Below are 25,960 nucleotides of genomic sequence, written 5' to 3'. Positions count from 1 at the left end.
AGGTTAAGGACTGAAAAAAAAAATGAACGGGAGAGGATGGATCTAGTTGTTTTCAGATTAGATTCATTTATTTATCACATACGGTAAAATGTGTTGTCAACCTCCAGGTGTGCTTAGGCAGCCCGTGAGTTACAAAGGGAAAATGTAAGGCAAACTGGAAGGTCTGAAGGTGGGTAAGTCACCTGGACCAGATGGACTACATCCCAGAGTCCTGAGAAAGATTGCTGAAGAGATTACAGTTGTATTGGTCATGATCTTTCAAGAATCACTTGATTCTGGCATGGTCCTGGAGGACTGGAAGATTATAAATGTCACTTCACTCTTTAAGAAGGGAGGAAAGCAAAAGAAAGTAAATCATAGTCCAGTTAGTCTAATCTCAGTGGTTGGGAAAGTGTTGGAGTCTATTATTAAGGATGAGGTTTCTGGGTTCTTGGAGATGAATGATAAAATAAGTCAAAGTCAGCATGGTTTCTGTAAAGAGGAATCTTGCCTGACAGATCTGTTAGAATTCTTCATGGAAGCAGGGTGGACAAAGGAGAGGCAATGGATGTCATTATTTTTCAGGAGGCATTTGCTAAGATGCCACACATGAGGTTGCTTAACAAGATAAAATCCCATGGCATTACAGGAAAGATACTGGCATGGATAGAGGAATAGTTGACACACGAGGCAGCGAATGGGAATAAAAGGGGCTTTTTCTGGTTGGCTGCTGGTAACTAGTGTTCCTCAGGGGTCAGGATTGGAACTGCTACTTTTCACATTGTTTGTCAGTGACTTAGATCATAGAATTGATGGCTTTGTTGCAAAGTTTGCAGATGATACGAAGATAGATGGAGGGGTAGGATATGCTGAGGAAACAATGTGATTGCAGTAGGACTTAGACAAATTGGAAGTATGAGCAAAAACGTAGCAGATGGAATACAGTGTTGGGAAATGTATGATCATGCATTATAGTAAAAGGAACAATAGTGCAGACTATTAACTAAATGGAGAGAAGGTTCAAACATCAGACCTGCAGAGGGACTTAGGAGCCCTTGTGCAAGGCTCCCAGAAGGTTAATTGACAGGTTGAGTCTGTGGTAAAGAAGGCAATTGCAATGTTGGCACTTATTTCAAGGGGAATAGAACATAAGACACTAGTCAGGCCGCACTAGGATGCGTTGTCATTGCACAGAGTCCAGAGGAGGTTCATGAGGATGATTCCGGAAATGAAAGAGTTAACATATGAAAAGAGTTTGGCAGCTGTGGGCCTGTACTCACTGGAATTTAGAAGAATGCAGAGGGTTCTCATTGAAACCTACCGAATGTTGAAAGGACTAGGATAGGGTGGATGTGGAGAGGATGTTTCCTCTGGTAGAGGTATCTAGAACTGGAGGGCACAGCTTCAAAATTGAGGGGTGACTTTTTAGAACAGAGGTAAGGAGGAATTTTTTTAGCCAGAGAGTAGTGAACCTCTGGAATGCTCTGCCACATACTGCGATGGAGGCCAAGTCTGTCGGTACATTTAAAGCGGAAGTTGATCATTTCCTGATCGGTCAGGGCATCAAAGGATATGTTGAGAAGGCAGGTGTATGAGGTTGAATGGGATCCGGGATCAGCCATGATGGAATGGTGGAGCAGATTCGATGGGTTGAATGGCCTAATTCTGCTCCTATGTCTTATGGTGTTGCCACACATTATAGTGTGATCACAATGATCATCAGAACAACACAAGCAAACAACAACAATAACACAACAACAGCAACAGCAAAACAAGCCCAAACAAGCCCCTATACTCCCTCCCACCCATCCACTCACAGACACAGAGAGGTCTCCAACCTCACCACAGGCTGCTGCTGGACCTCCAACCTCCAAACCCTGGCCCGGACTTGCAGTCTCTGACTTCCAGACCTACGGAAACAGGGGCCTCGACTTCTGGAGTTTGATAAGCAAAATTACAAAGACAGCAAACTTTCAATTATTATGCCTGCAAATTGACACAGAATAAGAATGTTCACATCTTCACAGAATTGAATATGTGTGTGGGGGAAAGGGGGTTCTATTCTTGGCACTAACTCAAGCACTGGAAAGAGAGGGATCAGTTCAAGTGGGACTGATTTAGTCTGGGATCAATATCCTTGTGAACCAAAAACGGTCAATAAGATTTAAACTAAACAATAGGCTGAGGATCCCAGAGATGGGGCATTGTAGCACTGTACATGGCAAAGAGGGTAACAGTAACCGGAGTCGGACAGGAAGACACAGAACATTCAAATACAAGAGTAGATATTCAATTAGAATCAGAGAAATGCAAAATGTCAAAAAGACAACATTGAAAGCTTTTCACTGAATGCACACAGCATTCATGTTAAAACCAACAAATTGCTGAGCCAAACAGAAACAATAGCTGTATTCCAATAATTACAATGTAGACTTCTCCAAGGATCATATCCTTGTCATGGTGAGGAGGTTTGTAAGTTCCTAAGATCCCAAGAGCGATGCGATGCTCCTGGTAGGGTTCCCCATGGTGGTATGGTTAAGGGGGATGTTCCAGACAAAGAGTAATCCAACCAAAATCTCAAAATTGGAGCTGGCAGTAGATGATGACCCATCACAATGGCAGTGAAGGTGGAGGAAGGCTGCAGAAGCGAAGGGTACCCAGTTATCTTGTGCTCCATGCCACTGGACCTGACCCTGATCCGTTAAGGACCGTGTGGTGGCTACCCGTGTATCAGCCTCCTCATGTTAAGCAAAGTCACGCACAGGCATTCTCCATTAAGGGAACATCTCCTTGGGAGAACATCATACTCGACTCAAGTGATCGTACTGCTGCTACTATTATAATATAGATGAGACTACAAAATGACTGAGGCTGGGAAAAGAAAATTTCAGAATACTTCACATTCAGAAGACATTGATAAAATAGGAAAGGAAGATGTGATAAGGCAGCAAGAGAAAGAACCTAATCTCAAAAAGATGAGGAAGGTTTCAATGGTACATTCAATGTCAGAGAAATGTATACAATATACATCTTGAAATGCTTTATTTTTCTCAAACATCCATGAAAACAGAGGAGTGCCCCAAAGAATGAATGGCAGCTAAATGTTGAAAGCCAAGAAACAGAATCAAAAACAGTGCTGAAGGGCCTCCATAATGAAAGCAAGTGTAACTCTCTCACCGAGCTCATATGCAAACTTGACTAACAGTCACGTGACTCAGCAGTGAGAAGTACGATTTGGGGTTCAACCAAACAAGAACGTCGTAATGTTCTGACTAAAGAAACCTCAATTTGAGTGAATGCTGTGTAAATACTGCCCATACACAATTATCATTTGGCAAGAAATAACAGGTTGTACACCACATAAATTATTAATAAAAACATTTACCAGCTTTATCAGTTAATAGGAAAAAGAAAAGGGCCCATTATAATTAAACCAGTCCAATGAGCACATGACTGTTGGAGCTCAGACTGGAGTATTCGGGGGTGTATCTCTTACTCACACGCTGAACCCATGGTCTACGTGAAAGCACCGGCCACATTTTCAAACTTCCCTCGAAAACTGTCTCAAGGAAACTCACTCTCTTGCTCTCTCTCGCATGTTGCTTCTTCCCCACCGCCATCAAATTCCTGAATAGTTCATGAACACCAGCTCATTATTCCATATTTTTGCAATATTTATTTATCTTGGAATTGATAGAAGTTTTATGTCTTTTTATGTAATGTTGCTGCAAAACAGCAAGTTTCACATCATATACAACAGTGGTAGCAAACCTGATTCTAATTCTGATGTCAAGTGAATCCTTCGCAACTCTCCTTAAAATACAGCTCCATTGTCCATACTTGTAATAAAATAGTGATGAAATCTGGAACTGAGCGATCATGTTAAAAGTTCTTGGGAATCCTTAATCCTAGCTCATGGAATGGGAGATACCTTTGTGATGGGATGTGCTGCCCCCTCATTACTTCATGCATAGACTCACACTGAAAAGTGTCGTTAACCGTACCCTCTCATGAAACTTTCTTCATTCTCATAATTTGGTGAATGACATACTAACTAATGGCAGTTAAATGTTTTCCTTTTAAGAGCAATTTGCAGCCTCAGGTTCAATGTCTTGGTGGAAGTAAGTTGTGGCAAATTATTAGGATGAGCTTGCTTCTTCTCATTTGGGTCTAATTTGATATTCATTTGATAATTGGGTCATCATTCGATATGTTCATTAGTTCAAGCCACCTGCATTGGAGTCATCCCTCAGCCTCATCAACTTTCCCCATTACTATGTCCCTCATTTGCGGTTTATGTTGAACATATTGAAAGGAAGCCCACAATTGAAGTTCAATGGCCAAAGTCTGGAGACTGGAGGCCTACTCTGGAGTTGGAGGACTGTCCACCTATGTGGGTGAACAAGAGGGAGAGGGGCGAGAGAGGAAAGATGACACCTGAGGGCTGCCCTTATGTGTGTTGCTTCTTAACGTAAATGATGCACGTTAACATGTACAACTATGAACCTGAATCTCAAGTTTTGCCTTGTAAAATCCAACAAAAAAAAATCATGGAGGACCATGAAAAAGGATCTCGTGCTTTCCCCGCGTGAATGATGAATAAACTCTTCTCGAGCTTCCAGCCAGGTACACGTATCAACTTTAACTGATGTTCCGATAGCAAGCTCTGCCATCTACGTCAGGGATGATGTCTAGGCATGTCTGGTCCAGCAGTATTTATGCCCGTGTCCTCCCTCTTTCCTGTCTGGTTAGCCCTCGTCCAATCAGGTTTCCATTTTCCCACCTTGTTTACAATTGAATTCCAGTTCTTACCTAGAGCGAGACCTCTGTCTTTGTTAAAATTCTTTTCCTCTAGTTTTATTTCAATGCCTTCCTTCACCAGGCAGTCCCAAAAGCCACTGGCACGGTACAGTAGTTTTCTGCCGTTGAAGTCAATCCTATGGCCATTACAAATACAATATTCTGCTACCGCCAATTTCTCCAGGTAACTAAAACGGATATACCTCCTGTGCTCCTTGATGCAGATTTCCTGATTTGGATGAAGAATAACCAATCAGGACGGATGGGGTATAAATACCACTGAACTAGACATGCCCAGGCATCATCCCTGATGAAGATGGTAGAGTTTGTCATCGAAACATCAGTTAAAATTGATAGCTGTACCCGGCTGGAAGCCTGAGAAGAGTTTATTCATCATGAAGGACCACCTTAAATATGGTGCACACAGACAAGTATGAGCACATTCATTGCCTTTCAGTTTAAGATTCTGAAATGATTTAGGTTCTATTAATCAACATTTCATTAAATGGATAGTGGTATGCTCAATTAGATGTCTCTGGGAAACTGAATAATTATGACAGTCTATAAATGAGTAGTCTTTCTCTGAATGTATTTTGGCAGCTTCATATACAATTAGAAAGGACTTGCATATCCTTGCAAATAACTCATTCAATCTGTCATTCGGTGAATCTAATCAGAAACCAGAGAGACTTGTGAAGCTGGTTGGAATCTTACACAAAACTGGCAAGACTTTTACAACATGGAATTAGGAGCATATTTGGTTCTTGAACCTTGGAGATTTAGGTTTGGGTTCTGCAGTTGTTGTGATCTTTTTAATCCCTTAGTGTTCTGTACTTGCATCTTATTTGGATTAATAGCCTATCTATTTGAAGCTGACTGAATCCAAACAAATCCAAAAAGTGAGTTAACATTTTCTTCAAAGGGATCATTCTTTCTGAATTTTGTGTCACGAATCTCTCCTCCACTGGGCGTGGAGACTGATTGACCTGATATATTGAAAACCAAGATGGACATGGGGAAATAGAAAATTGGGGGGCAGAGTTTCAGTCCAAAATTAGACGAACTATCAAATCAACCGCACAAGTTGATTGGGCTGCGAAGAAGGTGTATGGTGGTTTGGCCTTTATGAGTCAGGGGTTTGAGTTCAACAGCCATGAGGTAATGTTGCAGCTCTACAAAACTGGTTAGACCACATTTGGAAAATTATGTTCAGTTCTGGTCACCTCCTTTTGTAGGAAGCATGGGGAAGCTTTAGAGATGGTGCAGAGGAAATTTACCAGGATGTTGCCTAGTCTTGAGAGTATGTCTTATGAGGATAGATTAAGCAAGCTTGCTCTTTTCTCCATGGAATGAAGGAGGATGAGAGATGACTTTTTAAAGGTGTACAAGATGATAAGAGACATAAATAGTCAGAGATAGCCATAGACTTTTTCCCAGGGCAGAAGTGGTTCATATGAATCAGCATAACTTTAAGCTGTTTGGAAGAAAGTACAGTGGGGTTATCAGAGGTAGGTTTTTCACACAGTGGTAAGCGCATGAGAGGGAGGTGATAGAGACAGATACATTATGGACTTCTAAGAGACTCTGAGATGAGCATATAGATGAAAGAAAAATGGAGGGCTATGGAGGAGGGAAGGGTTAGATGATCTTCAAGTAGGTTAAAAGGTCAGCACAACATTGTGGGCTGAAGGGCCTGTACTATGATGTAGTGTTCTATGCTTCTATGTTTTATGTTGTAGTGAAGGTGCCATTCACACATTGGCTCTCTGCTCCTTGGAGGGCAGATGTGGCAGACAGCTGGTAATGGTCCTTTGAGGTTACACCACATCTGATATGTCCAATCTAGTTGAGGGCATTAGGAGGATTGCTGAGCAACACTGTGCCTCTGACCTTGAGTAAGGAAATTGCCAATGAATTACACATTTATTCCAGCACCTGTTTAAACACTATAGCACCACTGGATGAGCTGCTACCTAAAATCATTCTGCAGAAACACAGTTCAAGATTCAAGATTGTTTAATGTCACTTCTGGTACACAAGTGCAAAGGAGAACAAAATTATTGGTACTTCGGATCTGATGCAGCACAAAAATACATAACAATAATAATGTGTTAGGGAACTGAAGATGCAGCTGGATGACCTTCGTCTGGTCAGGGAGAGCAAGGAGGTGATAGAAAGGAGTTATCGGCAGGTGGTCACACCGGGGCCATGGGAGACAGAGAAGTGGGTAACAGTCAGGAGAGGGAAGGGAAAGAGTCGGGTACTGGAGAGTACCCCTGTGGCTGTACCCCTTGACAATAAGTACTCCTGTTTGAGTACTGCTGGGGGGAACAGCCTACCTGAGGGAAGCAACAGTGGCTAAGCCTCCGGCACAGAGTCTGGCCCTGTGGCTCAGAAGGGTAGGGAAAGGAAGAGGAAGGTAGTAGTGTAGGGGACTCTATAGTTTGGGGGTCAGACAGGCAATTCTGTGGATGCAGGAAAGAAACTCTGATGGTAGTTTGCCTCCCAGGTGCCAGGGTCCAGGATGTTTCAGATTGCGTCCATGATATCCTGCAGTAGGAGGGAGAACAGCCAGAGGTCATGGTACATATTGGTACCAATTACATAGGTAGGAAAAGGAAAGAGAGAGCCCTGTTGGAAGAAGATGGAGTAACATCATTTTAGATTGCTCCTACCTTTTTTTACTTTATTGTCTCCTACCAGTTTTTTTTGAAATCTTATTATAATACTTTAATACTGCTTTACTGTGGCTGGGAAAAGAACAAAAGCTTCTGCAAAAGAAAGAGAAACAGAGATGAATCCTCAGTCACTTTGGAATCAATCAGTGACTTCCTTAGACCGCAAAAATCTGAATTCTCCGAGGAGTTCCAATGGCTTAATGGCAAATTGGATACAATCCAACAAACTCTAACTGAGCATGAGAACCGAAGTTAGGAAAATACTGCAAAACTGGTAACACTTGAAGAGGATCTTGAAGATACATCTAAACTCAGCAAAGAGTTATCCTTATCCAATGAAAAAATGATGAAAAGGATTACTAGTCTAGAAAATAGAAACAGGAGAAATAACTTGCGAATTCTGGGTCTTGAAGAATCAATTGAAGGTGCTGACCCTACAAAGTTCTTTGCAGACTTTCTGAAACAGCTATTCCCTGTTTTATTCACTCCTGAGCTGAAGCTCGATCGAGCTTATTGCTCACCGACTTTGAAGCCATTGCTATCAGACGCAGATCAGTCATTCTAAGTTTTCATGAATTTCGTATTAAGGAGCTTTTAATTTGCCATACCCGTCAACAAAGATTTCCATGGTTTTACAAGGTCAGATTTGTGGAAGATTACTCACCTGAAGTTATGGCTGATCGTATGAAATATAAAGAAGTTATGTTGGAATTTTTATAATAAAGGATTTAAACCATCCCTTCGGTTCCCTTCCCATCTGAGTATTGTTTTGAAGAACGGATTGCGGAAAAGAATACAGTCGGTCGAAGACGCAAAGGAGTTTTTGAAGGATGAAGCCTAAAACTGTTATATTTCTTCTTTGATCAATTTTCTCCTCTGTTAGTATGAATTTAAAATAAAGTTTCAATCAGCCTACGTTTTAGCTGTTCGTATATTGTCTTTTGTTTTTTTTTGATACTTGTTTATTATATCCCTTTTTAAGGCTTTATTTTAATATAGCTTTCTTTGAATTTGTTTAAACTGAGCCTTTTATATTTTTGAATACTGAGTTATTTTTCTTTTTATGTTGTGTCTTGGTAGGGACATATTTGACCTTGTGGGATCGGAGTTTCTGTCAACAGGATTTTTGGGGAGGGAACTTAGTTGTTAGCTCGCTGATTGTCTAATTGGTCAGCCTTCTAGCTTTGGATGGAGGAGGAGGTAGGGCTTATTTCTCTCTGGGAGCTGTGTTGGGTTGATTATATGATTGCTTGTTTGATTACCTTACCTTACGGTTTGCTTTCTAGTTTTAATAACTTATGGCCAGATCTTTTAATTGCATGTTGATTGGTACTTAAAATGGTTTGAAATATTAACTTACTTAGTTTGAATGTGAAAGGGCTGAATCACATTTCTGCATACCTCGACACGGTTTTATCCCCCCTTGTTCAATCCCTTCCGACCTATGTTCGTGACACTTCTCACGCTCTTAAACTTTTCGATGATTTTAAGTTCCCTGGCCCCCACCGCTTTATTTTCACCATGGATGTCCAGTCCTTATATACTTCCATCCCCCATCAGGAAGGTCTCAAAGCTCTACGCTTCTTTTTGGATTCCAGACCTAATCAGTTCCCCTCTACCACCACTCTGCTCCGTCTAGCGGAATTAGTCCTTACTCTTAATAATTTCTCCTTTGGCTCCTCCCATTTCCTCCAAACTAAAGGTGTAGCTATGGGCACCCGTATGGGTCCTAGCTATGCCTGCCTTTTTGTTGACTTTGTGGAACAATCTATGTTCCGTGCCTATTCTGGTATCTGTCCCCCACTTTTCCTTCGCTACATCGACGACTGCATTGGCGCTGCTTCCTGCACGCATGCAGAACTCATTGACTTTATTAACTTTGCCTCCAACTTTCACCCTGCCCTCAAGTTTACCTGGTCCATTTCCGACATCTCCCACCCCTTTCTAGATCTTTCTGTCTCTGTCTCTGGAGACAGCTTATCCACTGACGTCTACTATAAGCCTACTGACTCTCACAGCTATCTGGACTATTCCTCTTCTCACCCTGTCTCTTGCAAAAACGCCATCCCCTTCTTGCAATTCCTCCGTCTCCGCGCATCTGCTCTCAGGATGAGGCTTTTCATTCTAGGACGAGGGAGATGTCTTCCTTTTTTAAAGAAAGGGGCTTCCCTTCCTCCACTATCAACTCTGCTCTTAAACGCATCTCCCCCATTTCACGTACATCTGCTCTCACTCCATCCTCCCACCACCCCACTAGGAATAGGGTTCCCCTGGTCCTCACCTACCACCCCACCAGCCTCCGGGTCCAACATATTATTCTCCGTAACTTCCGCCACCTCCAACGGGATCCCACCACTAAGCACATCTTTCCCTCCTCACCTCTCTCTGCATTCCGCAGGGATCGCTCCCTACACAACTCCCTTGTCCATTCGTCCCCCCCATCCCTCCCCACTGATCTCCCTCCTGGCATTTATCCGTGTAAGCGGAACAAGTGCTACACATGCCCTTACACTTCCTCCCTTACCACCATTCAGGGCCCCAAACAGTCCTTCCAGGTGAGGCAACACTTCACCTGTGAGTCGACTGGGGTGATATACTGCGTCCGGTGCTCCCGATGTGGCCTTTTATATATTGGCGAGACCCGACGCAGACTGGGAGACCGCTTTGCTGAACATCTACGCTCTGTCCGCCAGAGAAAGCAGGATCTTCCAGTGGCCACACATTTTAATTCCACATCCCATTCCCATTCTGACATGTCTATCCACGGCCTCCTCTACTGTAAAGATGAAGCCACACTCAGGTTGGAGGAACAACACCTTATATTCCGTCTGGGTAGCCTCCAACCTGATGGCATGAACATCGACTTCTTTAACTTCCGCTAAGGCCCCACCTCCTCCTCGTACCCCATCTGTTACTCATTTTTATGCACACATTCTTTCTCTCACTCTCCTTTTTCTCCCTCTGTCCCTCTGAATATACCTCTTGCCCATCCTCTGGGTCACCCCCCCCCCCCGTCTTTCTTCCCGGACCTCCTGTCCCATGATCCTCTCGTATCCCCTTTTGCCTATCACCTGTCTAGCTCTCGGCTCTATCCCTCCCCCTCCTGTCTTCTCCTATCATTTTGGATCTCCCCCTCCCCCTCCAACTTTCAAATCCCTTACTCGCTCTTCCTTCAGTTAGTCCTGACGAAGGGTCTCGGCCTGAAACGTCGACTGCACCTCTTCCTACAGATGCTGCTTGGCCTGCTGCGTTCACCAGCAACTTTGATGTATGTTGATTAAATGGGACAAAGTGTTTGCTTATATTAAAAAATTAAAAGCACCCGTTATTTTCTTACAAGAAACGCACATACGCAGCTGTGATAGCTTACGTTTGTTTAGTCAGTGGAAGGATATGCAATTCCACTCTTCGTTTAATGCAAAATCACGTGGAGTTTCGATTTTTGTAAATAATACAATTTCCTTTGTTCAGCATAAAGTTGTTTAGGACCCTAATGGTCGATTTGTTATTGTATCAGGGAGTTTAGACAGTAAATTGATTGTTTTTGCTAATGTATATGCCCCCAACATAGGTGATCCAGGAGTTTTTGAACATCTATTTTCATTTTTGCCAGATTTGTGCACTTACTCCCTTGTGATGGGAGGAGATTTTACCTGCTGGTTAGATCCAGTATTAGATCGCTCATCTGTCAAACCAGCCACACTTAATAAATCAGCTTTGTTTATCCAATCCTTTCTAACTAAACATGGTATAGTTGATGCTTGGCGTTTTCTTCATCTGACAGGCAGGGAGTATTCTTTTTTTTCCCTCATGTCTATCATTCTTACACCAGGATTGATTTTTTTTTATTGACAGTCAAATGATTCCATTGGTTCGATGGATCGAATATAAAGAGATTGCTATTTCTGACCACTCTCCTGTACTTCTATCTTTAAATCTCCCTGGTCCTATCCCTATAAGTAGATTTTGGTGATTTAATTTAACTCTGTTATCCGATGAGGACTTTTTAAAATTTACAGAAAATCAAATTACTCTTTTTTTTGAAGAAAATATTTTGGAAGAGACATCTAGTCTTATTATATGGGATACTTTTAAAGCATATATCTGCTGTCAAATTATTTCTTATACTGCAAACATCATTAAAAAAGCTAACAAAGAGAGAAACAAACTAGCCAATCAATTAAAACAACTAGACCATAAATGTACTTCGATACCCGATCCTGAAACATCTAGACAATAGACAATAGACAGTAGACAATAGGTGCAGGAGTAAGCCATTTGGCCCTTCGAGCCAGCACCGCCATTCACGGTGATCATGGCTGATCATCCACAATCAGTATCCAGTTCCTGCCTTATCCCCACAACCTTTGATTCCGCTGTCTTTAAGAGCTCTATCCATCTCTTTTTTGAAAGCATCCAGAGACTTGGCCTCCACAGCCTTCTGGGGCAAAGCATTACACATATCTACCACTCTCTGGGTGAAAAAGTTTTTCCTCAACTCCGTTCTAAATGCTCTACCCCTAATTCTCAAACTGTGGCTTCAGGTTCTGGACTCACCCATCATCCATATAAGAGATGTATTGAAACCAAAACTAAATATGATCTTCTTTTAATGTATCCTATTGAAAGCCAGCTTATAAAAGATAGAAGTCAATTTTATATTCATGGAGATAAAACTGGTAAGCTACTGGCTAATCAATTGAAGCCATTTATAGCTAAGCGGCAAATTAAAGAAATACGTAAAATTAACGGGGTCATGACAACTGACCACTTTGACATTAATGACACATTTAGGGAATTTTATTCCAAATTGTATAGTTCTGACTCTGTTAAGGATAATATTGCAATGAATAATTTTTTACAAATGTAGGTCAATTAAATATTCCTAATCTTTCGATAGATGATCGTAAGCAATTGGATCAACTGATTTCCCAGGAGGAAATTGCTCAGGCTATTCAGGGACTTGCACTCTGGGAAATCCCCAGGACCTGATGGATTCTCTGGAGAGTTTTATAAGGCTTTTACCTCCTTGCTTATACCACACTTATGTTCGACCCTTACAGATTCCTTTAAGGTAGGAAGATTACCGCAGTCTTTTTATGAAGCTTCCATTTCACTTATTCTCAAAAAGAATAAGAATCCTACTGAATGTTCTTCATATAGACTTATCTCTTTACTCAATTTTGATACTAAAATTTTATCTAAAGTGTTGGCTCGCAGACTTTAAAATATTATATCTTCCATAGTTTCAGATGATCAGACAGAATTTATTAAAAATCAATATTCTCATTTTAATATATGGTGTTTGTTAAATGTTATGCATTCTCCATCTAAGGAAATATCGGAATGTGTGATATCTTTGGATGCGGAGAAGGCCTTTGACAGAATTGAATGGAATTATCTATTTACATCCTTAGAAAAATTTAATTTTATTCATTGGATTGAGTTACTTTATTTATCTCCCTCTGCTCGGGTTCTTACTAATCTTCAGAATTCTAAACCCTTTAAACTCCAACATGGAACTAGACAAGGTTGTCCTTTGAGCCCTCTGCTTTTTGATTTGGTATTACAACCCTCAGCAATTGCTTTTCAAGAGTCTAAAGAGATTACTGATATTTTAAGGAGAGGTATTATCCATAAAGGGTCGCTCTATGCTAATGACTTATTGCTTTTTCTATCTAATGTTACAACCTCTTTACTATTTGTGTTCTGGTTACTAACTAATTTTAGTCAGTTCTTAGGATATAAATTAAATTTACATAAAAGTGAACTGTTTCCTTTAAGCAATTTAATACCAACTGATATTAACCTTCCTTTAAAAATTTTAAGAATACAATTTACATATTTAGGAGTAACAATTACTAAGAATTATAAAGATTTAATAAAGGAAAATGTTTTAACTTTATTAAATTATGTTAAAAAACACTTTCTAATTGGTCACCTCTCTCTTTATCACTGATTGGCCGAATTAATTCTATTAAAATGAATATCTTACCTAAATTTATATACCTCTTTCAAGCTGTGCCTGTTTTTATTCCTAAATCTTTTTTGACTCTTTGGATTCAATTCTTTCTTCTTATATATGGAAGAATAAAAAACCTTGTATAAATAAAGTTCACCTTCAAAAAACCAAACAGAATGGAGGCTTTGACTTACCCAGTTTTAGGTTATATTATTGGGCAGTTAATATACGAAATATTACGTTCTGGATATATTACATTAACCATGAGAATTGCCCTATATGGGTTTCTTTGGAAGTCAACTCTATTATGAAATTTTCCATTATTTCTTTACTTGGATCCTTGCTTCCTTTATCTTTAAATAAACTAACTGACAATGTGGTGGTCAAGCATACTTTGAGGATTTGGTTTCAGTTTAGAAAAAATTTTGGTTTATTGAGATTCTCCCTCTCAAGCCCCATCTTTTCTAATTGGTTTTTAAACCATCTTTAATTGACTTATCTTTCAAAAAAATGGGATAGATTGGGTATTAAATGATTTCAGGATTTGTTTGATGGAGGGTCTCTCTTCTTTTATGCAACTTTCAATGAAATTTAACCTTCCCAATCCCCACTTCTTTTGATACTTACAGATTAGAGACACTTTAAGATCTCATTTACTTACATTTCCTACAAGTCCAGATGAGAATATAATAGATACAATTTTTAATCTGAAACCCTTTGACAACGGTTCAATATCTTACATTTATGGTCTGCTGTTGGGACTGAAAAAGGCCTCTTTAGATAAAATTAATGGAGACTGGGAAAAGGATTTACAGATTTTCATATCTGAAGAGTGCTGGAAGATTATTTTAAAATTGATTAATTCTTCATCATTATGTGCTCGTTATTCTCTATTACAATTCAAAGTGGTACATAGAGTTCATATGTCTGAAGACAAGCTCTCTCATTTCTACGCAGATATTTCCTCTTACTGTGATAGATGTACTAATGGAGTGGCCACACTAATTCATAAGTTTTGGACATGTCCGAGCCTTGAAAAATTTTGGAAAGATGTATTTCAAACTTTTTCTGTACTCTTCAATGTTAGTTTTAAGCCCAATCCTTTGACTGCCTTGCTTGGTATTGTTGAGGATAGTGCTACAAAATTGAAGCCATTTAATTTGTGGGTGTTAGCCTTTATGTCTCTTATGGCCAGGAGGGTGATCTTGCTCAAGTGGAAGGAGCCCACTCATGTTCAATGGCTATCTGATGTTATGTTGTGCCTTGATCTAGAGAAGATTCATTGTTCGATTTCTGATTCTAAACATGATTTTCTAATGTTATGGGGATGCTTTCTGAGTTATTTTCATAATGTTTGAACTGTTATTAAAGTATGGATCTGAGCTATTATTATAATATTATATGGTAAGGTATTTCTTTTTTTTTCTTCTCATTTTTTTCGAACCAGGTCATTTTGGTAGTGGTGTAGATTTTTTTTAATAAAATACAATTATTTTATCTTATTTCATTTCATAATTCAATTTGTTTTCTACATGATTGATTTGGAATATGAGATACTGTGACCATATTACTGTGATTTAAATGTAATGCAATTCGTATTACTTATTTGTATCCTTATGGATTTTGTATTTGTATTTATGCAATTTATATAATATTAATAAAAATATTGAAAGGGAAGAAGTCCTGAAAGAAGACTACAGGGAGTTAGGAAGCAAGTTGAGAAGCAGTGGCCAAATTGTTAAGGCGTTCGTCTGGTGATCTGAAGGTTACTAATTTGAGCCTTGGCTGAGGCTGCGTGAGAGTCCTTGAGCAAGGCACTTAACCACATATTGCTCTGCGACGACACCGGTGCCAAGCTGTATGAGTCCTAATGCCCTTCCCTTGGACAACATCGGTGGCATGGAGAGAGGAGACATGCAGCATGGGTAACTACTAGTCTTCCATACAACCTTGCCAGGCCTGCGCCCTGGAAACCTTCCAAGGCGCAAATCCATGGTCTCACGAGACTAATGGAGGCTTACTGAGAAGCAGGACCACAAAGGTAGTAATCTTGGAGTTACTGCCTGTTCATGACAGTGAGTATAGGAATAGAATGAGGTGGAGGATAAATGCGTGGCTGAGGTATTGGAGCAGGGGGCAGGGATTCAGATTTCTGGATCATTGGAACCTCTTTTGGGGTGTTTGTGACCAATGTTCCCTCTAATTTTTAGTAGTCAGTGTGCGCAAAAATCTTATGTTGTGCAATTTTTTTTCCTGTGACAAAAGTATGTGCGCACTGGACACACACATGTACATGTTTATGTAGGTTTACAAAATATTTGACATAGAACTGCACAGAATAACAACAAAATAACATACATATTTAAGTCACTCAGTTATTTTTTTTCTCTCCTGTCTTTGGCATTTACCCATTCTTTGTAAACTCTTATCTCGACTAATAGAGCTTCCATCCAATTGAAGCTTTTGATTCTCATTAACATATCCAAATGACATTCACCTAAACGGTTTCTCAGCTTGTTTTTGAGTTGATTCATTAGGCTAAAACTCACAGTCCACACTAGATGCAAGAAAGGTTCCCCCAATGTCCATCAACTGTGCAAGGTCACAAAACTGTTCATTTTGAAGTACAAATGCCACCATTTGAGCAAAGTTTGAAATCAGTTTGGATTTAATTTTTTCTTGCACGGAAAATTTGAAATCATTAAACTGTTGAACTATTACAGTATTTTCAGCTAAAAAATCATGATATTTTGGACATAAGGCATTAACGTGTTCATCGCCAAATGTGAAGTCACAATCTGCAATTGCAGATAAATCAAAAGTTGACCATTCTTGTACCTCATCCTGTAATGGGTAATGACGGGTTCTGTTGCCTGAGCTTTTGTACACCGTCCAAATGCGATTTACGTGCCAAATGACACTTCAAAAAGTCAAGTTTCCAAATATCATCCACTTCTTTCCACTAGCAAATTCTCCAGCAACTTTCGCATCACGACAATACAGATAACTCCAGTTTCCGAATCATACATAAATATTTCTCGTAGCTGAATGTTCATGACCTCATGAGCTTTTGGTGTAGCAGTTTCTACTATTTTGATAAGCCATTCAACTTTAAACAAATTTGCAGTTCTTCTGCGCTTCACATCCTCCACTTCTTTTGAATTCGACATAGTGAATCAATATTTTTTTCAATAAAATCTTAGGAAGCTACCTACAGGATTTGAAACAGATCTTTGTAAACTTTATGATATGAACACTGTCCGCCAAAGATGGCTGCCGCCGTGATGCAGCTGTACAAACCAGAACAGGATAGGTGAGGTGACGTAAATTAATGACATGCATTGTGGTATTTGAAAAACCGACTAACTAATTAACAGAAACATTCAGCTAAAAAATTATTTTCGATAAGTATAATTATTAATTACTACATTATTTTAGGTAACTAACCTTTTGTGGCACATTAATTTCCTTTGTGCGCTGGTTGAAAAACATGAGTGCGGGCGCACACGCGCACAGCTTAGAGGGAACATAGTTTGTGACCTGTACAAAAAGGATGGGTTGCACTTGAATCCCAGGGGAACCAATATCCTGGCAGGGAGGTTTGCTAAAGCTACTGGGGAAAGCTTAAACTAGAATTGTTGGGGGTGGGAACTGAACTGAAGAGACTGGGGAAGAGACAGTTGGCTCACAAATAGAGAAAGCTTCCAGTCAGTGTGTGAGGGAGGATAGGCAGGTGATAGAGAAGAGACACGCTCAGACCAATGGTTTGCGATATGTCTATTTTAACGCAAGGAGTATTGTGAACAAAGCAGATGAGCTTAGAGCGTGGATCAGTACTTGGAGCTATGATGTGGTGGCCATTACAGAGACTTGGATCGCTCAGGGAGAGGAATGTTTACTGCAAGTACCAGGTTTTAGATGTTTCAGAAAGGACAGGGAGGGATGTAAAAGAGGTGGGGGCGTGGCACTGTTGATCAGAGATAGTGTCACAGCTGCAGAAAAGATGGATTGTCTATGGAGTCTCTGTGAGTGGAGCTTAGGAACAGGAAGGGGGTCAATAACTTTACTGGGTGTTTTTTCTAGGCCGCCCAATAGTAACAGGGATATTGAGGAGTAGATAGGGAAACAGATCCTGGAAAGGTGTAATAATAACAGAGTTGTCGTGATGGGAGATTTTAATTTCCCAAATATTGATTGGCATCTCCCTAGAGCAAGGGGTTCAGATGGGGTGGAGTTTGTTAGGTGTATTCAGCAAAGTTTCTTGACACAATATGTAGATAAGCCTACAAGAGGAGAGACTGTACTTGATTTAGTATTGGGAAATGAAACTGGTCAGGTGTCAGATCTCACAGTGGGGCAGCATTTTGGAGATAGTGGTCACAATTCTATCTCCTTTATAATAGCATTGGAGAGAAATAGGAACAGACAAGTTAGAAAAATGTTTAATTGGAGTAAGGGGAATTATGAGGCTATCAAGCAGGAATTTTGATGCTTAAATTGGGAACAGATGTTCTCAGGAAAAGTTACGGAAGAAATGTGGCAAATGTTCAGGGGATATTTGTGTGGAGTTCTGCACAGGTACGTTCCAATGAGACAGGGAAGTTATGGTAGGGTACAGGAACCGTGGTGTACAAAGGCTGTAATAAATCTAGTCAAGAAAAGAAAAGCTTACAAAAGGTTCGGAGAGATAGGTAATGTTAAGGATCTAGAAGATTGTAAGGCTAACAGGAAGGAGCTTATAAAGGAAATTAGGAGAGTCAGAAGAGGCCATGAGAAGGCCTTGGCGGGCAGGATTAAGGAAAACCCCAAGGCATTCTACAAGTATGTGAAGAGCAAGATGGTAAGACGTGAAAGAATAGGACCTATCAGGTGTGACAGAGGGAAAGTGTATATGGAACCAGAAGAAACAGCAGGGGTACTCAGTGAATACTTTACTTCAGTATTCACTATGGAAAAGGATCTTGATGATTGTAGTGATGACTTGCAGCAGACTGAAAAGCTTGAGCATATAGATATTAAGAAAGAGGATGTGCTGGAGCTTTTGGAAAGCCTCAAGTAGGATAAGTCACCTGGATGAGAGGTGACCTGATAGAAGTGTATATGATGATAAGAGGCATTGATCGTGTGCATAGTCAGAGGCTTTTTCCCAGGGCTGAAATATTTGCCACAAGAGGACACAGGTTTAAGGTGCTGGGGAGTAGGTACAGAGGAGATGTCAGGGGTAAGTTTTTTACTCAGAGTGGTGAGTGTGTGGAATGGGCTGCCGGCAACGGTGGTGGATTTGGATATGATAGGGTCTTTTAAGAGACCTTTAGATAGGTACATGGAGCTCAGAAAAATAGAGGGTTATGGGGAAGTCCAGTAATTTCTAAGGTAGGGACATGTTCGGCCCAACTTTGTGGGCGGAAGGGCCTGTATTGTGCTGTAGGTTTTCTATGTTTCTCTGTTTCATGATATTATTGGCCTTTTTCATGCCTTTATTTTGAATAGACTAGATTACTGCAACACACTTTTGACTGGCCTTCCAAAGCAATCTATTGATAAACTTCAACTCATTCAGAATGCTGCTGCTAGACTTTTAACCAAAGCCAGGATGAGGGAGTATATGACCCCCACACTAGCTACTCTGCATTGGCTTCTTGTATCTTTTAGAATTGATTTTAAAGTTAGAAACTTTAAAAGGCTCTTTTAAGGGCCACTAACCGTTTCATTAAAAGAGTTACAGAATATTGAACCATTGATTTGCGGTAAAGTTGGAAATTTCTTGTTGATGAACTGGTAAAGAATCTATCTCCGATAATCAGAATTTGCTGTCCACTGCCCAGTATAATCCCGATTTCTCTGTTATATTCCTGCCCTGTGCAGAGACACGGAATCATTACGCACCCCGTTTCCCGCCGTTTCCTCTGGGTTATCACATATCTCTGGAGAGGACTCTTGTTGTTTCTGGTTGAATTGCTGTGGGGAATGTAGTTCATTAACCATTATCCCATCTTGGTAACTTCTTTCCATCCCATTCCAATGCGAGAGCTGAACACGGTCACGGTTCTGTCACAGAGAATTTGTTAAAGCTCCACCTTCTGAAGGCCGAACCGTCGATAAACTACACCATTTGCACATTGACCGACGGGCGGGGGGGGGGGGGGGTGTAAAGAGTTGACAAACAAACCTGCTGTGGTTTAACTTTCGGAAAAAAAGGCTTTTTTGTGGTCTTTTGCAAATCTCAGTTTATTTTGGTGGTTAGATGGTTAATTTCCACCTTTCTGTCTCTTGATTGGTGAATAAAGCAGCTCCCTGATTGGATAGCATGGTGGCAGCAGATTCCATCCTCGCAGTCTTGAACCCACTACTTTTACTTTTGTCTTTGACCAACCTAAGTCTCTCACCATATCAGTGTAGGTGTTAGTCTGTACAGCCCAGGAGATTTGGTTCCTATTTCCTGTGGTGAGGAGGTTAATGAAAAGTTCTAAAGTTCTGAAGCAGTTTCATTAACTGAGCTCGAGTTACCACGAGCTCAGTAGTTTTAAGACAGAAATTAATCAGAGAAAAGGGAACCATTAGATTGTGTTAGAGCATCAAAGAAAAATACATTGAACTTGGGAACACCTCAGCATAAACAAGATTTTTTCCACAATAATTAAAAATGTGACTATTAAAGCTGTATATTATGCTGCCGTGCAGTGTCAGGATTTTATTGATGGTTTGCACAGAAAGATCAAATGGATATTGATTCTCAGAACTCACAGTTGTTGGCTGAACATGTTAATTGCACCATACACACCAGGTTTTATGTCTGAATAAAAACTCCAGTGCAGGATCCAACTCTGACCCACCCTGTCACCAATGGCTCATTCCAACCTCCTGTGCTTTATCCTAAATGACTCAGACAAAGTTATATACATGTCAAAGACAAACCGCCGAAGGATCACCGGGGTCTCCCTCGCCCCTCCCCCAGTTGCCAAGAGCATTGTTGACCAAGAGTTCAAAGCATTAACCAAAAAATCTGCAGTAGCTGGAAATCTGAGCAGCACACACAGAAAAACTGCAGGGGCTCAGTAGGCCAGGCAGCATCGATGGAAAAGAGTACAGCTGATATTTCAGGCCGAGACCCTTCAGCAGGTCTGGAGATAAAAAGTTGAGGAGTCGATTTAAAAGGCGGGGGCATGGTCCCAAGCAGTCCTTCCAGATGAGGCAACACTGCACCTGTGAGTCTGTTGGGATCATATACTGTTCACTGTTTACCTGTGCTGTGCAGTACCTGCATTTTGATTGATATTTTATTCGCTTATTTAGGATATGATTACGTTTTATGTGCTATATGTTTTGTGGGGCACCATGATCCAGAAGAATGTTCTTTTGTTGAAAAATTGTTTTTACAGGTTCAATTGGCATTTTTCTCTAGCAGAAAAAAACCTACCTCTATCTTCGCCCTGTGTTAGAGGGCCCTCCGCAGTGTGAACAATCATGGAGAATTCTCTCCTTTTTATGTCTCGACCATATTGCTGTCATTCAAGTTATTCCGTCTAGTTTATTTTACAGTTACCAGCTTTAGTTTTACCTTTAAGTCCGATTTACTCTTTTCAGTCATTTCTCTTAATTAATCTGTACTCTCTGTACGTTCGTGTCTGAATACTTGCAGCTTTTCCTTGTAGCTTGACACTCTGGTTCACGTGGAGCGTCCTCGCCACACTGGCTGCCATGACCACCGCCGAATCCTCTCCAGTAGCGATTCCGGTTGGGTGATAACTTTTATGGGTAGTCCCCGGTCCGCCAGGTCCGACGTTGCCTCCTCCACTGTAGGTTTTTATCCTTTCATCGTAAAAGACTCTTAACCGAGCTGGATACAGGGTCTGGAATCTGATGTTGTTTTCCTTCAGGACCCTCCGTGTTTCCGCATATTCCTTCCGTCTGGCAAGGATCCCCGGTGTGTAATTGTGGTCAAAGCTGATTTTACAATTGCTTCATATAAAGCCTTTCTTTTGCCATGCCAGTTTAAGCACTTCTTCCTTCATTCTGTAGCTGAGAAATCTGACTAGAATCGATCTGGGCTGGGCGCCTGCCAGAGGCTGCAGTGCTAAGGCCCGGTGGGCCCTTTCTATCTGTAGGTCTTTTGCATCTGGTATGTCAAGGTTCTCTCTAAGCAGCTTCTCCACGAAGGGAATCACCAATCCTTTGGGAACTCCATAGATCCTCACATTTTCCCTTCTTGAGCGGCCTTCTTGGTCTATCAGCTTCCACTGCAGCTACCCTTGTAGCTTCAGCATTTCTGCCATCACTTCCTCTGTGTTTTGCAGCCTCTCCTTTGTCTCTAACAATCCTCGCTTTGGCTTCATCTAACCTCAAATTAGTTTTTACTATTTCTCTTTTAATATTTTCCAGCTATTTGTTGTTATCTTGTCGGAAATTACGAATCTCTCTGAGAATCAAAGTCAAGTTTACTGTCTCTTCCTCATTATTTCTGTCCTGGCTAGCCGTGGGGAAGCTAGCCCCTTTGTGTTGCTGCGACTCGTTGCATTTATCAGCATTCTGAGCGGACATTTTATTCTTATACTTAGATGTCATCCTTGCCCCTTTTGTTGATATAGTTGAGTAATACTAAATATTTGTCTAATTTCGGTTTTGGGGCAGTTTACTTTCTTTATTAATCCTTTTATTGATTTCAGAGAAAACAATTATACAGACAAGGGGAGAATTATCTCAAATATATATATCAGCAACAATATAAACAAAAGATGAAATAGATATTATCATAATTATACATAGTAATAAGTGACAATGCAATATATAATAAAAAAGGACAACTAATTCTCTTCTTATCAATTCATAAAGAGAGGGGAAAAAAACTTTAAATTTGAAATGAAAGGAAAAAAACCCACTGTACTAAAAAAAAGAAAAAAGGGGGACTGTGCAGTCCATTCGGAGGATACAGCCAAGAAAAAAGGAAAGACTTTCTGATCAAATCTAAAACTTCAAGGGGGAAAAAAAAATTGGAAGAGTAATAAATCAACTCAAATGAAAATACAGAATAAAAAGTCGTCATATCTGCTCAAATTTAAAGGATGTATCAAATGTCCGACTTCTTATTTTCTCTAAGCTTAAACAGGACATAATGGAGGAAAGCCATGAAAGGAATGGTGGATTAGAATCCTTCCACTTCAATAAAATGGCTCTCCTAGAAAATAAAGTTGAAAAGGCTAACAGATGTTGAGTGGAGACAGAATACTTCCCGCTTCCGATTGGATAATCCCAAAAATTGCAGTAAGTAAATTAGGTTGTAGATGCAGATCCAAGACTTTTGATAGCTTTTTAAAAACATCTCTTCAAAAGTTGTCTAGCTTTATACAAGACCAATACATATGAGTTAAAGTGGCCACCTCAATACTACATCTGTCACAAATAGGATTAATATTGGAAAAAATACGCGCTAGTTTATCCTTTGACATATGGGCCTGAAGGACTACCTTGAAGTGTATCAAAGAATGATGGGCACACATAGGTGAATTATTAACCAAATGAAAAATTGTACTCCATTGATTATTTGAAAATGACTCTTGAAATTCCGATTCCCAAGCACGTTCAATTTTATCATTAGATATCATTTGTGAATTCAATAACCGTTTATAGATTATAGCTATCAACCCTTTTTGAAATGGTTTAAACTGAAAGAGAGCTTCTGTCATATTAGGTGGATAAGCAGAGAGGTAATTTGGCAACAAACCACATTAAAAAATCGTAATTTGTAAATATCTAAAAAAGTGTACATTAGATAAAGCATACTTATCCACTAACTGAGAAAAAGACATTAAGCAATCCCTTAGAAGCAAATCTGAAAAAGTTATCATTCCCTTAGTTTTCCAAATTAAAAAGGCCTTACCCAAAATTGATGGTTTAAAAAATAATTAAGATGGATATTACTAGAAAGAAAATTATTTAACTCAAAAAATCTATGAAACTGAAACCAAACTCTTAAAGTATATTTAATAATAGGATTAAAGCCTTGTCTACTAATCTTAGAAAACAAAAAGGGAAGAGGAGCTCCCAGTAAAGAGGCCAAAGAGAACCTCTCCACCAAGTTTTCCTCCAAATCCAACCATGAAGGACATTCATGTATATCTGAATAATGAATCCAAAAAGTAATATATCGAATATTAATTGCCCAGTAATACATTCTAAAATTTGGGAAAGCCATACCACCATCCTTTTTTAATTTCTGCAATAAGGCTTTACTCAATTTAGGATTTTTATTGTTCCAAATATAAGATGAGATTATAGAATCTATTTTGTCAAAAAAAGGTTTTTGGAACAAAGGAAGGTACTGCCTGAAATATATATAAGAATTTCAGTAAAACTATCATTTTAATAGCATTGACCTATTAATGATAATGTCATAGGCGACCATTTAGAACGCTTTTGTTTGGTGTATTCAATTAATGGAGAAAAATTATATTTATAGAGGTCCTTAAAATTTTTAGTAATTTTAATACCAAGATAAGTAAAGTAATTTTAGCAAACTAAAAGGTACTCAAACCCCAGAGCAGTGGACCACTAATTTCCACTAGCTGTAATAGTTTTTCTTCTCTTCTGGATGTAATCAACAGTCTATTCAGCCCAGACCATCTATCACCTTCCTCCCTTTACTTCAAATCTTACTCATCTGCAGCACCAAGTGTTCTCTGACCAGACCCTTACTGAAAATGAAGAATATAAAATGAAAATTGCTATATTCTCATGGCTAATACTAGCTGGACATCACTTAAGGCTAATTGGAGGAAAGTACAGGGAGGATGTCAGAGGTAGGATTTTTACACAGACTGGAACTCACTGCTAAGGTAGGTGGTAGAGGCAGATACATTTCAGACATTTAAGAAACTCCTTGTAGAATGCCAAATGGAGGGCTATTTTAAGATGGAAAGGTAGATTGATCTAAGAGTAAGTCAAAAGGTCATCACAACTATATGGGCCTGTACTATGGTGTTCTATGTTCTATGTTTCTTAAATTAAGCTTTGTGTAAATTGAGAGATGGAGTTGAGTAGGAAAGAGGTCTTGGAATATCATAAACACAGGAGATTCTGCAGATGCTGGAAATCCAAAATAAAACACACAAAATGCTGGAGGAACTCAACAGGTCAGGAAACATCTTTGGAGAGGAATAAAGAGCTGACATTTTGGACCGGGACTCTTCTTCAGGACATATTATCTTGGAATATTATCTTTGTTTTACCATAATTGGTAAACATTCCCTGACAGACAGTTTCTTTTCTAGTTTATTCACTAAATAATAACTATATCTTCTATTTACAGATGTTTAAATACTGGAGAATATTCTTAGAGGTAATCTTAAGCAAAGTTAGGTGATTTCTTCACTCTGCTGTATAAAATACTACCCACTAGACTTACAGTGTAGCTCTGATTCACAGTCCTGTAGTGCTGAAGCTGAGGCAGAGAAAGGCTCCCCTGAGATTTTCCTTTTGAGTAAGTACTGATATCCATGCAAATTAGAAGGCTGATAAACTAGCAGTGGTGTGTGAAAAGTATTTCCAGAAAATATACTTTCATTAAGAGCAATGAAAGAAAGATGTTCGTCAACCAAATAATGAGTTGACTAACTGCCCTAAACATCAAACAGTTAGTAATGTGAGAGAATGATGATTCACAAGAGCATGGGCACAGCAGAAATGAGAACACATAAACTTGAAGAGAAGCATCTGAACTCATTGAAAGTCTTTTCAATTGGCAGTGTAAACTCGCAGTACATCAATGTATGTATGAATGAGGAACAGGCTGCACTTGAATCAGTTACATGAAGAACGATGCAACTCTTAAACACAAGTTTTTTAAAATACAATGGCACAGGATTAAAAGAAGTGGAATGATGGAGAGCCCCAAGACACTTTATCACTTGGCTAATACCAAGGGGCATAAATCTAAGGTAATTGGAGGAAATTACATGTTTTTTACCCTGTGATGGGCCTGTACAGTGCCGCAGTGTTCTATGCTCAATGTTTTCTCTTTGAAATTTATGATCAAAGTGCGTCCTATCTGGTGGGGGGGGGGTGGAGTCTCGTGCTCTCAGTCGCTTCATGCCACAGAAACCGGCATAAGCCTAAGATCGGCCACAAGGTTCGGGACAGACTTTAACTTTAACATACAGTATATGCCACCATTTACCAACTTGACATTCATTTTCTTGTAGGCATTTACAGAAAATAAAGAAATACAAGCGTACAATAGAATCTGGGAAAAAACTATCCATAAATACTGACTCACAACTATTGTGTAAATAATAAATAAATAAATAATATATTCCTTGAAAGTGAGTCAGTAGGTTGCAGAATGAATTCAGAGTTCAGGAGAGTGAAGTTATCCTTCTCAGTTCAGGAGTCTAGTGCTTGTCGGGTAATACTGTCCTGAACATAATGTGCTTTGAACGTTCATTTCTCCAGAGTGCTTAATGTATATCCTGTTACAGTGCTGCTCCTCACATAAACCCAATATTTAGCCATTTCCAGGACCTCTGAGTCGCAGATCTCCAATTTCCAC

Source organism: Mobula hypostoma, chromosome X2 (assembly GCF_963921235.1).
Source record: "Mobula hypostoma chromosome X2, sMobHyp1.1, whole genome shotgun sequence".
NCBI lineage: Eukaryota > Metazoa > Chordata > Chondrichthyes > Myliobatiformes > Myliobatidae > Mobula > Mobula hypostoma.
This window is presented reverse-complemented; position numbering follows the sequence as displayed.